Genomic DNA, 6,532 nt, shown 5'->3' on the forward strand with positions numbered 1-6,532 from the left:
CATCACGTAACCCCAGTCTGACAGACACATCACATGTAACTTTAGGGTGATAAAAATGAAATTTTTTAACATTTGTCCAATCAGCAGGACAATTTTTACAGGTTAGAAATCAGAATACACAAGTTTGAACCAAATATTCATAGTTTTATGTACTTGCAATAATAAAAAAGCTATTTTAATTATTTTATGTAGACAAGTAATGTCTCATTGTGATCTGTTTGGAATGTAATATTTTTGGAAATGACAAATAAAATTAATAATTGACAAACACATTGTCTTTATTATCACAGTAGCACATGAACATATATAATAAGTAATATTTACAAGCAATTGAAGTCTGAAATGCTTTTCACAGCCTCTTTTCAACAAAAACTAGCATCTGACAGTACACTGTACACACAGCCACTTAACTCTCACTTATTCTTCACATTTGTCAAATGTGCAAAAACACCACAGAAACACATAAAAAAGAGCCCCACTAAGGGACTGATACTCTGCTGGTTTAAAAGAATCATCACTAATTGATGATAAAGATCTTTCTTCCTTTTAAAACTGGAGAGTGCTGAAACCGTCTCTACTTTTCATTAGTAATAACAAGATTTTAAAATAGCTGCTGTGGTGGACATGTTGAAAGTCACAATGGCATCCTTTTCGTTTAGCCCTAGTTGATATGATTATAAATCTTTTGGTGAAATCCACCCTTTTGATGAAATCCACATGTCAATATGACCATCCTTTCACGAAATAGTGACAGCAAGATCTTGAAGACAGTCATCATGGCAGCCATATTGGATGTACAATTGGCACCATTTAGGGCCAGCTAGGTATCGTAAGTCTACTAGTGAAAACCCCATGTTGATATAGCCATCATTTGGGAGGAGTAGACATAACAATTTTGTAAACAGGCCACTAATGAGGGTCAGTCTGCAGCATTTTCATTCAGGACCAACTAGATGCCTTCTGATGAATACCACATGTTAAAATGAATTTCCATTAAAGACTAGCAATAACAAGATTTTCAATATAACCATGTTTTCACCATACAGGATGTCAGATAAGCAACATTTTAAAGACCAACATTACATTATGGAGGAGTTACAAATTACAAGATTTTCAAGATGTCTGCCATGGTGACTATATAGAATAAATGATTTACACCATTTTCATTGAGGAACAACTGGACATCATAAGTCTTTTGGTAAAATCAAAATGTTAAAATGAGTGCCATCCAGGAGAAGTAGCAACAAGATTTTCAAAATGACTATTGTAGTGACCAGATTGGAGGTCAGATCAGCACCATTTTCATTACAACCAACTCAACATCATAAGTCTCTTAGTGAAAACCTGATGCTGATATGACTTCAGTAGAAGTACTGACAAGATTTTCAAGATGGCAACTGTGGTGCCCATACTGGATGGGAAGGTGTCACAGAATTCAACTTTGCAGAGGCTGGGTGTGACTTCTTACTTTGCCACTGATGCTACTGCATTTTCAGTTACGATGTGTGATTTGAATCTGCTAATGACTATTGCATATTTCATTTTAGTATTAATTAATTTGAACTTTTTAATGATTGCAAACGGTGGTTTACCTAATCTGCAATAATAATAAAAAATCTTCTTATGCATTATTCTGCCAAATAAATTGCTTGGCTGATTTTCTGGTCCAATGAAATGCAAGTGGATTATTATAAAAATTTGGTTCACGAATCTCATTTTGATGCACGCTGCTGATATCAAGTTAACAAAGTGATCATCATTAATGACAACTTCTGTCACAAATGTGTATGCAAAAAAGGCACTTGTCTCTAATGATTAGCCACAGGACATTTCTACAATAATAGGCAAAGAGCTCAGTTTGTTAGGTATCTATCTTTGTTCTTCTATTAAATTCTCCATGAATCACTCTGAACCATTCCTTTTCTGTAATCTACACATCTTTAAATACTACCAGACACATCTTTTTGGAGAACTTTATTGATTGTCACATGCTGTTAATACCAAAAAAAATGAAAACAAAAAAAGCTGTTTATTTGTAGAATAAATAAAACACAATTTCAAAAATATATATCTTTACATATTTAATTTACATTTGTTCTGATATTATGCTGTCATATTTTTGGCAAGTGGCGAATTCATCTTTCAGTCATCTTGCTCTAGGGTTAGTTGGTATATGCAAAATGTGTCCAGTCATGCTAAAAAGCACAAGCTAAAAACATGTACAAACCACACTGCATTACATCTACATGACAAGATAAAGAAACAGTACACACTAGTGACTGCAAGCAATGTTTGTTTACTGGTTTTGCCTATTTCATAAAGTTTATTTTAAATTTTCAGGTAGTTTAAACGTAAACTTGCAAGAATTGATTACATATTAACAGTCTACTTCTTATAATTGTCCCAGGAAATGTGTTTCCAAGTCATAATCATAACATACTATTGGGAGCAACAAGGTAACACAAATTTGCTATGTAGCAGTATATTGAGGGCATTGCCATACCATTAATTTTTGTTTGTTTTCTAAATCGTATACAACTCATCATGAATCTGTCAGCTGAGTTACTCCAGAGCAAGTTTGAAAACTTTTTTTAAATGCAATTTTTGACACAGAAGCAAACCAAACCAATGATTTTTTGGATGAAAAAAAATGTAGATCTTCCTGCATTTTCTTCCAAGACAAATAGACTCATCAAGGCTAAAAGTAAGAAAGGCATAATTACCAAAATTATTTCAAAATCACCAATAATATATTGTAAAGCTGTTGACACAGTTACTCCTACATGGTTTTTATGATGCTATAAAATAAGGTAGACCAATATCTATATCAAACAAAATCATTCACGTCACCTGCATGTGAGTCTTTTGACCTCTTAATGCTATTTTAATTTTCTATCAAAGATCAATAGGCCATACTGGGGGCTCCTTGAGACTTGGTCGAAGAAGGACATGCCAAATTACTCAAAATACAAATAATGGGCAAAAAGGAATGAACCAAAATTGGAAAAACTGCAAATGAAAATGTATGTGAAGGAAAATGAACTGAATTATTATATTTAGTGTTTAATAATGATAATGATAATTGTTAAAAAGTGTAAGACAGATAACAACATGAATGTTTGTTACAAAATTACAAAGCATAAACAACTTTTCTTCTCATAGCAATGTTTACAAATTGTGTAATCAATTAACCGTACCAAAAAGAATTCCGTCATATGATGATGACCACAGAGAGTTACTATGGTCAAAAAGACAGCTAAACATGAATGACTTCCCCCAGATAACCCAAAGGATGAATAATCAGTAAGTCATACAGCCACGCAGATGGATGTAAAGACTAATTAAGGGTAATTTGTATTAATTTATTCAAAACTACAATGACACTGGGCATCGTTACAGACTTCATACTGTTTGCTAATATGTAGAGTGGAGAATGGACTGTAAAAGTTAATATGAGTCATAAATTACATGCTAAATTTAGACATACATTTAATATATTGATTGTTGCACACTGCATTGAACATTTTGATGATTTGCTGAATGGGAACCTGACAATAATGCTGTACCAACATCATTTGGTTACTGGTTTCTACAACAGTCTTAAGGTTTATCATGCCACTTTGGTCATTACACCATCATTTTAGCTATACACACTGTAGCTTCAAATAAGCACAACAAAAACTACACACTGTAATGAATATTAACTGCAAGCAGTACCTAAATTACATCATTTAAATTAAAATTAGGCAAAAACATTCACGTAATTAATTAAAACAATAGCACAAACAATCTATATTTTTTTTAGTTTCAAGTCCAAAAACATTCACATACACTTTGGATTGAACCCTTAAAACATGGAGTTGCAAAGTTGAGGCTACTCACCTGTAATAACAGTGGCCACTATTCAGTATGGTCTAGAAAAGAGTGCTTATACTCCTTTGTTTATTTTAAAGGGGTAGTTTTAAAATAACTTTGATATGTTTTGGACTTTGTCAATTTTTTTTTGTTTCAGAAACTATTTAAAAAAAGGATCATTCTAGTGGGAGTTTATTAAATGCATTTTCCTATTTTAAATTTGCTTAATATAAGCATATTTTTCTGGTTGCCTGGTAAATTAATGCTTTTGCCCCAAAGACTGATGTGATCAGAATTATTCATCAACTTTTGTCGTATATATATTACTGGTAAAATGACACACCGGTATATTAGGAACACTGCGGTTTGCTGTTCTGGCAATACATACAGCTATATGGTTTTCTGTACCATGATTTTTTTCATGGTCATGCTTTCATCCAACAAATCTCTCTATACTGCACAATTTTTCCAACTTAGGTCAAGAACCATATTTCATTTTTTTTCCTAGATACACGCTTACCATGAGATTGCAAGAGAATGAGATGCACAGTACCATTATTCGATCCAAGTTTGGAAAGTCAAGGCCAGGGGATATTTTTCTCATTATAAATAACATTTGCTAAACTTCACTTTGCCTAAGATATTTATGTTCTGTTTGTAACGACATAAAGGAACACTACTCAAGAGTCAGTGTTTGTAATGTATAAATTCTTCTAAAATATTTGATTTTTGTATCTAATGTCTGGAATGAATGTACATACAACAAAGCATGCAATAGCTGCAGTTATGATTGATATTTGAGCTTTAAAGAATAAAATGAGAGCAAAACATTTATACAAACAGCGGCCATGTCAGAAGTTTTCCGTGTGAATTAATGGTCGCTCAGATCAAAGTGCTTTTAAGTCACACTAACTTCGTTTTCTTGTCTAACAAATATCAATTAAATTCAACTCAGTTTTCAAATTAGTTGACAGGCATGTAGACTTGAATTTTAATTTTCAGGAGAAAACAAATTCTTCAAAAATTAGATTGTAAAATTATTCACAACAAATAACCTGATACTGCAGTGTGAGAATTTTAAAACACAGACATACTAGAAATGGCAGTGGGATTTTTATTTGCTGACAGTTTGAATGCTTTCAGATGTTTGTAGACTTCTTTCATTCTTATGTTAATTTTATATTTTCATTTGACTACCATCTAAAGTCTTGCAAGGTAACATCACTTAGAGATGCTGCATTTTTCAAGTAGCAAGTGTTAAAGAATTATTTTATTGTTTTCTTTAAGTGTTACTGTATTGCAATATGTATATGAGTTTGGTATATCACAATACAGTTTAGGGCATACTGTTGTACCCCTAATATATATATATATATATATATATATATATATATATATATATATATATATATATATATATATATAATAATAATAATAATAATGAGGACTTTGTATAGCTCCTAATCTTTAGAAGCTCTAAGTGCTTTACAACATTAGACAACACCTGTAAGATAAAAAACATATATGATTTGATTAAAAAAAACAAACACCATGAAATTAGAAAACATTAAAAAACATATTTATATAAAGAGAGGGGGGATGGAATGCTAATGAAAGGTAAGACACACCTACACAATTATATAATCTGTTTAAGAGCAGCAGATAACAATTTCCTTTTTATAGTGGTTTGTACTCCAATAATAAATACTCCTCCTCCCATCCACTAATGGCACTGTGGGGTAACCTCCCTATGAAATGAATACATGTGTGGGAGATGATTTATCAGACTAGTGTATTGATGCCCTTCAGCTTTTCAGTTTTTGTCCACCCCTGATCAGAAACATATCTACATGTTATTTTATCTGAGTTTGTATCATTACGATTCATGTTATCATCTGTTACTATTATTCGTGTCCAAAATGTCAGGTAAACTTTCCATGTGGAGTTCTTACACTGTGACAGCTATTAACCTACAAGCCAATATAGTATGCAACAACTGTGGTTGGTTTGATTCTTTAAACTTTCAATATTCCTTTAGTTAATGTTAGCCGACAGAAACAACTGTCACATACCCTATTAGTTTGGAATGTGATTGCACCCTAATTAGATAATGAGTAGTTAACATGTGGATTGCTGTGGCTTCTTCCCTAAATAAATAACCCAACACTTAGCTATGGAATTACACGAAGATAATCATCACCTTGCTTATGGTACCCAGAGGAACAATTTAAGATTAAAATATTTGTCACCAGAAAAAAATATAACATTCAAATACAGCTGTAACATACTAATTTTTTTAACATATTTGTTCAGTGGCTCAAGTAGGTGTTCACATTGTGAAAATAGTGGTATTTATTATTTTATGGCTGCCCCAGGGCACTGGATAATGGATTTTTCTACCCTGATCTGAGTTGTCAATCTATATAATCAATACATTCTTTAAAAAAAAATCTGTCTGTATGACCCTCTGTCTCTTTTGTGTAATTGTGCAGAATCAATGTGATCTTAGTTTTTATGATATATGACCACACAATTGTGCAGGTAAAAAAAAAGTAAATCTTCCAACTTTTATAAATTTGACAACATCCACCCAAGTACATCAGGCATTAGCAAAAGTAGGGAGTGTTTTTGGATAGAGAAGATTTAGCAGAAGATAAAGAATTAGAAACACTGAAAA

At 32.2% G+C, this 6,532-nt stretch overlaps 1 protein-coding gene across 1 annotated transcript in view; it reads right to left on the bottom strand.

Annotated features, from left to right (window-relative positions):
* LOC149786239 (transmembrane protein 39A-like) overlaps nt 1-6,532 on the bottom strand; it is a 37,704-nt gene that overhangs the window by 30,321 nt on the left and 851 nt on the right. The gene's annotated exons all lie outside the window — the stretch shown is intronic.

This window comes from Sinohyriopsis cumingii, chromosome 12, assembly GCF_028554795.1.
Source record: "Sinohyriopsis cumingii isolate HCF-2022 chromosome 12, ASM2855479v2, whole genome shotgun sequence".
NCBI lineage: Eukaryota > Metazoa > Mollusca > Bivalvia > Unionida > Unionidae > Sinohyriopsis > Sinohyriopsis cumingii.